Source organism: Eriocheir sinensis, chromosome 32 (genome assembly GCF_024679095.1).
Source record: "Eriocheir sinensis breed Jianghai 21 chromosome 32, ASM2467909v1, whole genome shotgun sequence".
In the NCBI taxonomy this organism is placed as follows: Eukaryota; Metazoa; Arthropoda; class Malacostraca; order Decapoda; family Varunidae; genus Eriocheir; species Eriocheir sinensis.
The window spans coordinates 12,189,968-12,202,664 of NC_066540.1; the positions used below are offsets into that span (position 1 = coordinate 12,189,968).

The following is a 12,697-nucleotide window of genomic DNA, read 5'->3' on the forward strand; positions in this document are numbered from 1 at the left end:
CATTTTCTTTCACTCGGGTGCTGCGGGAAGGTACTGTTGCCATGGAAACCACAGCCAACGGTTGATGTTTCTTAGTTTACTCAGACGTAACGAAAGCGCTTCATTACACAGTAGAGGGATGAGAAGGTTAGACATAATGCGTTAGCTGATGAGCCTCCATCTTCATCTCACAATAATATTAGGATGTGCTTTATCTTTACTTATTTGCTGTGCTAACGTCATCCGGTAGCCTACTATGCTGTACTGGGGCAATGTGCAATGTGAATCCTGACGCGCAAAATGTTAATAATAGTAACTTATAATAATGATAAAAATTAAAGTAATGCAACACACAATTCGTAAACTACTGGCAATATAACAATAATAAACAAGAATATAATAAGGAGAATCCCGTAGCAGGAATGGAGGATGAGTTGCCAGATACCGCCAACAAGTTATATTTTAGTGTTGAATAGGTGTGTGTGACGGGAAGGTGTGTGTTGCCCGCTCAGCCGTCTACCTTGTCCCGGCAGGTTAGTTAGACCGTAAGACATTGGCTGTTATTAAACTGTGCACACTCCCAGGATGTAGGGCTGCTGGGAGACCATAGAGATGAGGTTACACAACTTGGCTCGGTTTCTAAATAACAACATTACTACCTCATTTTTCTTGCCAATAACCTTCAATATCACCATTTTCTCCTCTTCCTCTTTAGTTGGTATTACAAGACACTTTCGCTCCTCACATCAGCTATTTCTACAGGTCAGAGAGGGGGTCAGTCGGGTTCTGATGAGTGTTTCCTTAGCTTCATGGTACAGAGAAAGGGTCAAACTACCACCAGGGTCATAAAACTACCCCTGGAAATGCCCACAACTACGAAAGCCTTGTGAAATAGGTGTTTTTGGCCAATGAAATATAATACGACCCTTTTTTTCTCAGCCGCTGTTGCCTCTTTTCCCGAGCTTTCTATACCTGTCCGTTACCTTTTTACTCTAACATTTTATTTCTTCCCCCTTCTCAGTCTCCCCCCCAAAAAAAACAAAAAAAAAAAATTCGATGGTGAGAGGAGACTAATAACACGACAAAAATGAGTGCACTAATTGTTTCATTGTCCAGGCTTTGATTGTTTACTTTTTCTTATGTAATACTTTCGTTGTTGGGAAGTAAGAGGTATCTGTTGACACTAGAAATGGTTACACTACTTGGCCCGGTGGGTTAAATTGAAAGTGAAAGGAGCGGTTCGATCCGACAAACAGGTGACCACTTGTTTCACCGTCCGAAATTGATTGTTTACAACTCCTTTTGAAATACTTTTGTTATTGGGAAACAACTGAAATGTGTGCCGCGGTGATATGGATGTCGTTACTCAGCTTTGGGTGATGGGTCAAGGGTTGTTTGCAGGGCGCTTGCTCATTGACGAGTAAAGGGAAACAAAGCATCGAAGCAGCGAGAAGCTTCAACTAGGGGCCGAGATTACAAACTATGGGTGATTACTAGGGATTCTCTTTTCTTCGTAACTGGATGAGTGGCTGATTGATTGCTCTCTCTCTCTCTCTCTCTCTCTCTCTCTCTCTCTCTCTCTCTCTCTCTCTCTCTCATTTCATCGATGTCTTCTAGGCTTCATCACTATCAAGCCCAGAATGCGAAGTCCTACAAGTTGTCTCTGATCAAAGGTCTGATTTTTTTTCTGCAACCCTCACAGCCTCTTCCGCTTCCCCGCGTCCTATGTTGTCACTCTCCTTAATTGTCTGCCTCTATATAGTCCCATCCCCTCACCCCCTCACCCCACACCCTCCTCTGTCTCTTGAACCAGCACCACGGGTATCTAGATTTTGTTTACTTTATATATCATTCTTTTACACAGCAGATTAGAAGACGACTGGGTTTCCATTCCAACTTTTCCATATCTTCACAAGTTTGAGTAATGTTGTGTCGTGTATTTGTTCTCGTACATACAAATATCGGGTTTCCTGAAGACCTTTGAAGTTCTTTTTTTTCAGCCTCTGTTTAAGTATGCATGACGTGTACTACGCCGAATAGAGACAAAACAAAAGCTTTTCAGTCGGGGAAAAGTTAATCTCGTTTGGATTCGTTTGTTGGTGTGTGTATGTGTGTGTGTGGGGGGGGAGGGGGGGATCGTTGACCTTAATCTTTGACATCGCTGACCATTAAACTCTAATCTCACTTGTCACACTATTTGAGGCAGTGAACAAACTTCAACGAATACGTCAACATTTCCCGCTCAGCTTTTTAGAAGAGTCGCATTTACGGATTTCAATAAGGTACTTTTATCATCAACCATCGCTTGTTTATTTTTATTAATCATGATAATACACACACACACACACACACACACACACACGCACGTACTGAATGCCGGAAGAAATGGGTTAAGGAGGAGGAGGAAGAAGAGGAGGAGGAGGAGGAGGAGGAGGAGGGAAACTTAACACTTGAGCAGCTGTTTCCTTCCCTCCTTCCTTCCTTCCTTCCTTCCATTGCTAGTTTATTATTATTAATCATGATGTCTTGTTGAAATTTGCTAAGACAACTCAAATTAAGGCACCAGTAAATGAGTAAATGAATGAGGAGATATTCACCATTGTTCATATAATGCATATAATATAACTTTGATCTCGAAATACTCAAATTTGGTGAGGAAACAAAGCTGACTAACTGGAGAGCTTTTGGCGCAAGTACACACACGCTACATCCTATATACTCAGGCTCAGGTCGTGAAGCAAATAGTTGGTTTGTATGTGGTGTGTAGATATGGGTGCCGGCCAGATTCCCCCTTGGACACTTTCCCCCCCTGACATTCTCCCCCCTGAGACATTCCCCCTGGACACATTCCCCCCTGGACACGTTCCCCCCTGGATACATTCCCCTCTGGACATTTCCCCCCGCAAACATCCCCTCCCTACACTCATTTACCTGTCCCAAACTTTCCCGGTGGCATATGACCCTAGCTGTTGTGCCGCTGTCTTTTCTACCTAAATCAATACAATACATTAATTCGCCTCTTCTCTTCCCTTGCCTCAGACTCGTAGATATACAGGCTCTAATCCGCTTGAGTCAGAATGGTATGATGAGGTAACATGGTCTCTCTCTCTCTCTCTCTCTCTCTGATCACCCCGGGTCTTCATCATCGTGTCGTTAGTGCGTGTGTCAGCTCGTCTTGGCTCTCAACCCGCCTCAGCTCGCCCCTGCTCGCCAAGCCACTCACCAACAGATTACACGCCATCACCATAACCTCCTGGGCCACGCACGGGGAGAGAGAGAAAGGAAAACGTGTGAATGGCAGGAGAAAACGGGATATCTGCACTGAATGGACACTTGCACCAAAGCACTAGATGTATTAAGGAATCCTGTCGCGCGAGAGAACGGCGTGCGATTACAGGAATAGCTGAATAAAGCGTAAAGATGGGTGAGAGGATGGGAAATTATTACAACGTGTTGGTGAATCAGGGGTTATGGGAAGAGGTGAGCGTCGGAGTGTGGACTAATTAGAACCGTTTGCATGTTGGGAAGTGAAATTAAGGGACGTCCAGAAATGAAGAGCGAGGGAATGAACAGTCGAGGAAGGAATATAATAAAGGACGAACGGATATGATTTAAACGATTACTGTGTGTGTGTGTGTGTGTGTGTGTGTGTGTGTGTGTGTGAAGTATTGGTGACAACAAAGGTGACCATAGTAACAAAAGGTATTATAAAGGGTCGAGAGGCTGATGAAAGGGAGGTTTTGTGAATGAAAATAACAAGTTGCCGAGAAAGGAATATTATAAAGGTGAAAGGAGGATACTTGTGTGTGTAAATATTTTTTTTCTTTTAACGAGGGGGCGTCTCAAGACAAAAACAAACTAACAAAACTGCAGTAAAGAAACAAGAGTAATTTATGAATGCAAAATGTTAGGATATACTGTAACAATTCTTGATACTGGGCTGTGAGGAGGTGACTACACTGGAAGACTTTGGCATCAGTATGTTTTTTGGTCATTTGAATGTGCTACGTATGTTACCGCCTAAGACGCAATGCTGCTGCGGCTTCTACTATTCATTAACTCCATAAAGCCTTGCGGGTAAGTGTTACGTGTGGGCCATTTCATTTGTAAGTGCTGCACCTATGTACACACACTCAAAAAAGTATCGTTACAGTGGGGTCCGACGAGTTTCACACAGAGCACCCCGGTAATCTCGGCAGGGTTGGTAAATGTGCGATCGCGTGCACCACCTCAGCTCTGTAGGGGGGGCAGCAGGACAGGACCCCCGTAAGGGAGAGATAGAGAGGGAGACACTGAGATATCAGATATCACCATAATATTAACGGAGTTAAATATTTGAGTGCCACTTGTTTAAGCTTTACTCTGACAAATTATAAAGGAATAATGTTCAATGATATCCGTAACTGCGGTGGGTAGATGTATTCCCGTATGTCAAAGAAAAAAACATCAACCATCAACGCATGTCAGATATAGTTCAGTTCATAATGTGCCATCCTGGAACTAATGTTTCCACTGAACGTGTCTTTTCTCTCATGGACAAGCTGTGGGCATCTGAAAAAAACAACTTCAAATTGCAACGCTAAAAGCATTGCTGGTAAGAAAGCTAAAGTCTTAACAATAACGTAAAGTGTTTATCATACTGTCTCCTAAATGGACGAAATTTTAACTATTCACGTGTGTGTGAAGTGTTAAAGCATATTCTCATCACCCAAACACGACAATATTATAGTGCTACATACAACACAGATCAAGTTACTTCGACTAAGACTCCACCTGTGTGTTTCATGAAGCGTTACTGTGCCAGCTCAAATTCTACTGCTTCATTTACGAGTCCCGCTCACTTGATTCAGGCAAGTGAAGCCACACCAAACACACGCAGGGATACCAACATGATTATTAATGTTTGGACTGTTATACGGAGTGAGACATCTACCCATAATGCAAGGTTTTCTTCTGATATTTTTTCCTACACACTTCATTTCTTCACAGTGCTACTTGAAACATTGTCTGTGAATGTTTAGTGTGTGGGTCACTTTACTGAGCGATTTTTTTAATTTTATTTTGTTATTACTTTTCACATTACTACTTGGAACCCGTGTGTGGATGTGGACCATAGTAGTGACCAAGGCCTCCACCTCTGATGCGATTTTTTCTCTCTCTACAGGAGCGTTATGGCGTCACTGTGGAAACGTATTGCGTGGTGGAGGTGCAACATGCTCGCCTCCCTCAGTTTTTCTTGGCGATGAAAGGGAGCTGGTGCGGCTTCTCCGAGATGAGGTACGAGTTTTTTGTTTCTCGGAACCCTCGTTAATTGGGTTTGGCGCCCTTGTTCCATTGGTAATAAGGATCCTACTTATTTATGTACATAATGATTTTTTAATTCGTGCAACCCTTGTTCTAATACTACTTATTACCACGCCACCTATTATGAGAAAGTGTAAAAATTTGACTCTTTATTGGTTGGGTCACCAGACTCTGAAAAGAATGACACCTTTCTCCCCTTGTTAATTACGGTGCTACCTGTTTACTTGTTTATACACATTATGATCTTTGCTTCGTGCAGCCCTTGTTCTAATACTAATTACTACGCCACATATTATGAAAAAGTGTAAAATTTTGACTCCTTATTGGTTGGGTCACCTGTCTCTAAAAATGATACCTTTCTCCCCTTGCCAATTACGATGCTACCTGTTTACTTGTTTATACACATCATAATCTTTGCTTCGTGTAGCCCTTGTTCCATTGCCAATTACTCCGCCGCCTATTATTGAAAATTGTTAAACTTGGTTTCAGGTCGGTCTTGGCGGTGCAGTGTGTGGCGGCGACTGTAATGATCTGTAATAAGTTCTTTTTCGTTTTCCTCATGTCACATAAGTCGTTATTCCTAATTATCGCTTGTTCGTCGGGGGCTTCGTGGTGCAATGGTTAGCACACTCGGCTTACAATCGAGAGAGCCCGGGTTCGATTCCCGGACGGAGTGAAAAAATATGGGCGGCTTTTCCGATACCTTACGCCCCTGTCCACCCAGCAGTGAATGGGTACCAGGTATTAATCGGGGGTTGTGTCCCGTCTCCTGGGATCTGTTTCCTTCTCCTATAATTCCTTCCCCCTCCTGTCTCTCTCCGGCATATGACCACAGATGTTGCGCCGACTAAACGAAACTTTCCAACTTTTACTTTTTTCGCGTGTTCATTTTTCTTGGGGGTTTACTGATAACTGGATTTTTTTTTATCTATTTACACAACTTTATCAGCATGTACATATGCTCCATGATGGTTTACTGATAACTGGATTTTTTTTTTATCTATTTACACAACTTTATCAGTATGTAAATATGTTCCATGATAACTTACCGTCGCCGAGCTTAGTTCCATCGTCCCTGAGGGGGGCTTCGTGGTGCAGTGGTTAGCACACTCGGCTCACAACCGAGAGAGCCCGGGTTCGATTCCCGGGTGGAGTGGAAAAAATGGGCGGCTTTTCCGATACCCCACGTCCCTGTTCACCCAGCAGTGAATGGGTACCAGGTATTAATCGGGGGTTGTGTCCCGTCTCTTGGGGTCTGTTCCCTTCTCCTATAATTCCTTCCCCTCCTGTCTCTCCGGCATAATTATTATGACCACAAATGTTGCGCCGACTAAACGAAACTTTCCAACTTTCCCGCCCAGAATGGTGTCGCTTCTCCTTCCACAGAACCTCCACTGATCTACTTTCACTGACAAAGATTTGACCAACGAACCCGCTTTCCAGATCCTATTATGCTAAAAGGTGCTACTTTCTAACGCTGTGGTATAACGAAGTCAGCCTCTTCAGAAGAACCTATAGCTTTGATCATCACTAGCAATAAGACAGAAGTTATCTTTATTTAATAGTCAACATGATGGAAGTGTTATGTGTGGTTTATATCTGTTCCATGAATCACGCTTTCGAGCTCTCAGAGAGGTGGATTGCGTGACCCAAACTTATATAAACAATCTTTAAAACTGCACACTATCAGCAGCAGCCAGTGAGAGCCTGTCCAAAGATGCTGCACTCTTCGTGAAATGTCTTCGAGTTCGTGTACGTTATCCTTTGCTTCTTTGAAAGGACATGTGTTGAAAACTTTACTCTTTTCACGAACTTACTAAAATGCCTCGTTACACAGACGCGTGCTTGTGAGATTATATACTCTCCAGCGACGACGATGACCAACACTGAATCAACTATTTTTTTGCTTCAGGTTCATCCTCTCCGATAAAAGTTTATATATGTTTGGATAGCGGGAGCGTAAAGTGATTTAAAAGTTGGCTGAAAGAAACTCCTGCTGATACATATTACGACCACCGTCTGTAGCGAGAAAATGAATAAATGTATGAAGTTGCTGTGGACTGAGTGTCTAAAAAAGTGGTCGGTCAAGGCAACACGAAGGGACGATAAGCCGCTTTTAGTGCTTACGAGGGGATGGATGATGCCGCGGCCTCGTGCCCACGCTTGCCATCCCGGCTTCTACCTGATCTAAAAAATAAATAAAAATATAGTGATGCTGTATTTGAAAGATACCCAGAACAGCTTGTGGTGCTTTTCGACCACTTATTTGACCTCTCTTTCGGCCACCTCTTCAGATTCTTTTTGGGAGCAGCGAGTAGCGGGCCTTTTTTTTTATTGTTTCCTTTTTTTTGTGTGCCCTTGAGCTGTCTCCTTTGTTGTAAAAAAAAAAAAACTTGGTTGTGGAAGGAAAACACGACTATGAAGGATATTAAAAAGAAACGGAACTAAAAGGGTAACCACAACACTAAGGAAGTTGTCATCATTCACAAAAAAAGACGTATAAAGAACAGCTGTAAAACTAAACGACCATAAAAAGTATTGGAACCAAAGAAAAAGAGCATTGGTCCAGAATAATAAGAGTATACTGTTCTCCTAGTGAAGCGAGAGAAAAGGAAGACTAATTACATGTGGTTAATGGGACAATCAGGGGATGTCTCGGAACGTGAAACACCTGAAATTGGTCTTCGGGAGCATGCAAAACGCCGCGCTCCCTCTACAGAGTTAACATGTGGGAGAGGGAAAGATTTGGCGGCGACGAAACACCACTGTCAATTCTGAGGAAGCTGATATTGCCGATTAGATATAAAAGGTTTCAATTGAGATTTTAGTTGAATGAAGGATTTTATTGATCTGTGTCTCGGCTTGAAATTGCTTGGCCGTAGTTTAACCAGCAACTCGGTAATCAATTAGTCTTTCACAGCCCGCCAGCATGATGTCGTAAGCGGAAAACTAATCCCTGTATATCAGCTACACACAAGAAAGTATTAAATGTCAGCACGCACCTCCGAATACAATCTCTCTCTCTCTCTCTCTCTCTCTCTCTCTCTCTCTCTCTCTCTCTCTCTCTCTCTCTCTCTCTCTCTCTGTATTTATATATGCATATCGTTTATGACGTGTTTACTAGCCAGGGCTTCACGCTCGTCAGGGTTGTTGTTATCGGTGTTGTTGGTGTGTTTCTGCATCCCTTCCCTTCACGTCACTATCCCGGCTCGATGCTACGGTATGGTATTAACAGAACCTCTCATTTCTAAGCCTTATCGTGTCGGCGGCGTGCGGGGAGCTGCTGCCTACGCTGAACACAAAATATATTTCCATTACCTCCCCCCTCCCCCCTCCAACCACCACCACCACCCACACACGCGTTCCCTTATCGTTTCAGCTTTCCTCGGCTCGCCTTTCGTCTGTCGTTTCACCTCCCTTTCTATGGAACTATTTTAAGCCGGGAAAGTGAAGGTCTGTCGAGGCTTATTCACTTAAAAGGCGCGTAAGCTGTGTTTGAGGGTAATGGTGTTTTGCGGCAGCGGTTCTGAGGGAGATGAAGAGGTGGAGGGAGGATGGACAAGGAAAAGGTGAAAGTCTGCTTGTCATGGTGATTTAGCGTATAGTGTTGGTAGCAAGGACAACAAGGAAGTGAGTAGAGCGATGGATGATTGGTTGTTTTGTTTCTCCGCTGTGTGCCGGCCCGATACTGTATATTAAGTGTGTAAGCAATCTCATGAGTTTAAGCAGTCGGCTCCAGTTTGTTGGTGACGCGGGCAAGTATATTTTGGCTGTACTAAGTAAACTAAAAGGCAAGAAAGGATGCGGACCTACGTTATGACACACACACACACACACACACACACACACACACACGCACAGACATTCCTATCAGGGTCGTCCCTTTCGCGTAAATAAAAAAGTTAACTTTTTCTTTGAATTCCCTTCCCTCTCCCTGTCCTCCTTCCCCTCCTTCACATCCTTTCCTTCCTTTGCCTTTTCTCACCTTTACCTCTTTCCTTACGTTCTCCTTTTTCGCCTCATCCTCCTCCTCCTCCTCCTCCTCCTCTTTCTCCTCCTGTCCTACCACTTCTCACTCACTTCTCTTCCTCCTCCTCCTCTGCCTACTCCTCTTCCTCCTTCTCTCTGCACTTCTCATGTAAAGCAACAAATTTCCGGCAGGTCATTATTAATCTTTTCCGATACCAGAGATGCAGGAAATGGTGTCTTCTGAAACTGTGGAAAAAGCGTTTACATCCCCCGCTATGGCCCACAGCTGGATGAACGGGAAGGGACGGAGGGAAGGGAAGGGAGGCAGGTCGGTGAAAGAAGGGATGAGGGGAGCGTTGAGGGAAACCAAGAGGGGAAGAAAGGATGAGTGAAATTTTTTGTTGTTGTAGGAGTTCGGGCTATATATGGAACTGTAAAGAGAGGTATAAGTAGAGGTGGGTGTATAGACAGACAGATAGTCAGAAGGGTAAAAATAGATAGATAGATAGATATAGAGAGAAAGGTGGATTAATGGATGAATGGGGACAGAGTGCATGAGAAAAAGGAGACAGAAGAGTAAGATATTGATGAAGTCATTTCCGGTACCATGCATCCATCTCTGTTTTATCTAATGCGTCGTTCTTCTTTTTCCTCCTTCTCCTCCTCCTCTTCCTCCTCCTCCTCCTCCTCCTCCAGACGGAAGAGCCCTGGGTCGATAATGTCAGCTCGAGGCTCTGTACCTGGCTGAATGTTTACCATTTTCATTTTGCTCCGTCTTCCAGCCCGCCATTATTTCCTCGACAAAAGGTGTGTGTGTATGTGTGTGTGTGTGTGTGTGTGTGTGTGTGTGTGTGTGTGTGTGTGTGTGTGTGTGTGTGTGTGTGTGTGTGTTTAACGTTTGCTCCTTCAAAAGACACTTGGGATTATTTTGTCGTTTTATGTTTTGACAGACAATTTTTAACACGCCTGTGGCTTTCCTGCTTTCAGAGACACTGCTGAGCGTGATATCAATTTTTTTTATACCGTTTGTCGTAACGCTATATTTTTCTTTTTTTACAGCATGTTGAGTTTTCCTGAGCAGCATTTGCCGACGACAGTTACTAATTGTTTTCCGCAAGTCAAATCGTCTTTGTGTATTTTTGGGAAACTTTCATTTACTTTTACTGTCAATGAAATTCTTATTAAGCCTCTTATGGCACAGTCGCTTATGACTGAATATATTTATACATTCATTTGCATTTACCTTAGATTAAGCTAAGTCGTTTTACCTACTCTTCTGCAAGTCCCTTGTATCCCCTTGTGGCCCAGGGAAAGTGACGATAGATTTGCCGCAAACGCCCTTCTCTTATTCACACGTTATCCCCGCTGCTAAAAATGGCATCAATGTCCCTTCAGAGTCAAAGCCAGTGAGTAGCGCTCTAATATGCAAAGGAGACTTGGGTCTTGATGATCACTCTTTGATATGCACTGGAAATTTAGGTCTTCGCGATTACTCTGAGGCTTATCATTCTGCTATTGTTGTGCGGCCGCTGCGGCTGCCCGGTTCAGTATGTCATTCAGCCACGGTCTGGTGACGTGCTGGACTCGTGATCGCCAAGCAGTATCCTTCTGAAAATAGCTCTTTTGAGCTGAGAGGACTGATCCCTGTACCAGGGTACTGTTGGGGCCTCATCCACAACACCCCATATCCGCCTTGCTCAAGAGGGGACAGTAGCCGCTCCTGTCAGTCAGACTAGATAAATTCATGGACAGCGATATTACGTGGGGTTAGATACACGGGAGCTTAGGGTCAAAGGAGCTGCCTAGTACAGGCCTACCGGCCTCTTGTAGACTCCTGTGTTCTTATGTTCTTATGTTCTTATGTCAGCGAAAAACCTTTAGTGGTCTGAGCGCGACTCTAACCTCAGGCTGCTGACAGGCCAGGATGGTATCCACTGAGCTATGGAGTGGTGTGTGTATGTGTGTGTGTGTGTGTGTGTGTGTGTGTGTGTGTGTGTGTGTGTGTGTGTGTGTGTGTGTGTGTGTGTGTCAGCTTTCAACATCATTCATCATAGTTATACAAAGTTACATACTTCCTTACTCTGTGAATAAACCAAGAGCTCCCTTTCGCTCCGCCCTTGTGTGCTGGTGATGCTTAGGAGGAGGAGAACACGCATATCCTCAAGGCAAGACGTAGAAAAGTCTCGCGTAGCCGCGGCTCCTCCTGCCTCCTCCCTAATGAAGCGAGAAATGAAGATTATAATGTGGTTACATGACCCGCGCCGGAAAATTACTTCGAGGTGCGGCGAATATGTCATCCTAACAGGTAATCTTGTGTGTGTGTGTGTGTGTGTGTGTGTGTGTGTGTGTGTGTGTGTGTGTGTGTGAGAGAGAGAGAGAGAGAGAGAGAGAGAGAGAGAGAGAGAGAGAGAGAGAGAGAGAGAGAGAGAGAGAGAGAGAGAGAGAGAGAGAGAGAGAGAGAGAGAGACTAATATCTTCCTTCCCCGTCGTCCCCGACAACCCTTCACTCGTTTTCGTCGTTAATACCTCTCTCCGCCATGACACACGCGACGCAAATGAAGGACGCTGATCTCTTTCCGAGTGACAAAAGTCTCATTCCGCGAAAACCCATTGTGGCACCGATCTGTCGCTCTGTCATATTGCTTCTCGCTTCTCGGGTTTTCAGGGAAACGAACAAACACGGCGGTAACTAAAAGCACTCTCCGTTACCACTTTTGCTAAATATGTATTCTTAATTCAGCTACAAAACAAAAATCCCGGAACAAGCGGTACATGTTTTCTGAATTGGCACCCAACCAACGGGGGTCTGATGCTGAATGGCCGTGGCGGTGTGCCAGAGGCCGCCGTGGGTCCCGGTGGCCTGTTGTTGTGTGACCACGAAGGAGGAGGAGGAGAAGGATGGAGTTGCTATATTCATGGCCAGCCCGCATGCAACCCTCGACTGTGGCCTCCCGCTCTGCAGATTTCACAACAGTAATAATAATGGCACTGGAAAAAATAGTAAAAATGAATAATGTTGATGTATTTATATAAAGTGGCCACCCCATATATGTGTTATCTTTTTAGGGTCTTTGATTCACATGAAAACAAAGGAAAGCCAAAATAAGCTGGTTAAGGTTATTCACATTTATCCCCAAAATAATGAAAATGGCTTCTTCATATGATTTTTTTTTTTAAAGTAAATGGTTATGTTTAATGTGTTACTCGAAGCACTTCAGCCGCGTCAAAGGTCATAAACTCCGTCATATTCCCGATCATAAGGCTAGGTTAGAATCAGGTAGGGTTACGCTAGTTTATCTGAGTGTTTCCTTAGGGTAGGTTTGGTAGGAATAGAATCATTAGTAGTAGTAGAAGAAGTAGTAGTAGTAGTAGTAGTAGTAGTGTTTGAGATCTCGTGATAGTAGAAGAGGTAGTGCATTTTGGTTAGACAGTTAGATAGTAGTAG

At 44.0% G+C, this 12,697-nt stretch overlaps 1 long non-coding RNA gene across 1 annotated transcript in view; it reads left to right on the forward strand.

Annotated features, from left to right (window-relative positions):
* Window positions 1-468: 468 nt before the first annotated feature.
* The window catches only part of LOC127006150 (uncharacterized), a 46,454-nt gene continuing 34,225 nt past the window's right edge, over window positions 469-12,697 (forward strand). Inside the window, exons 1-2 of the long non-coding RNA XR_007759102.1 lie at window positions 469-512; window positions 5,144-5,256. This is a non-coding gene — a long non-coding RNA (uncharacterized LOC127006150). The remainder of the gene's footprint in view (window positions 513-5,143; window positions 5,257-12,697) is intronic.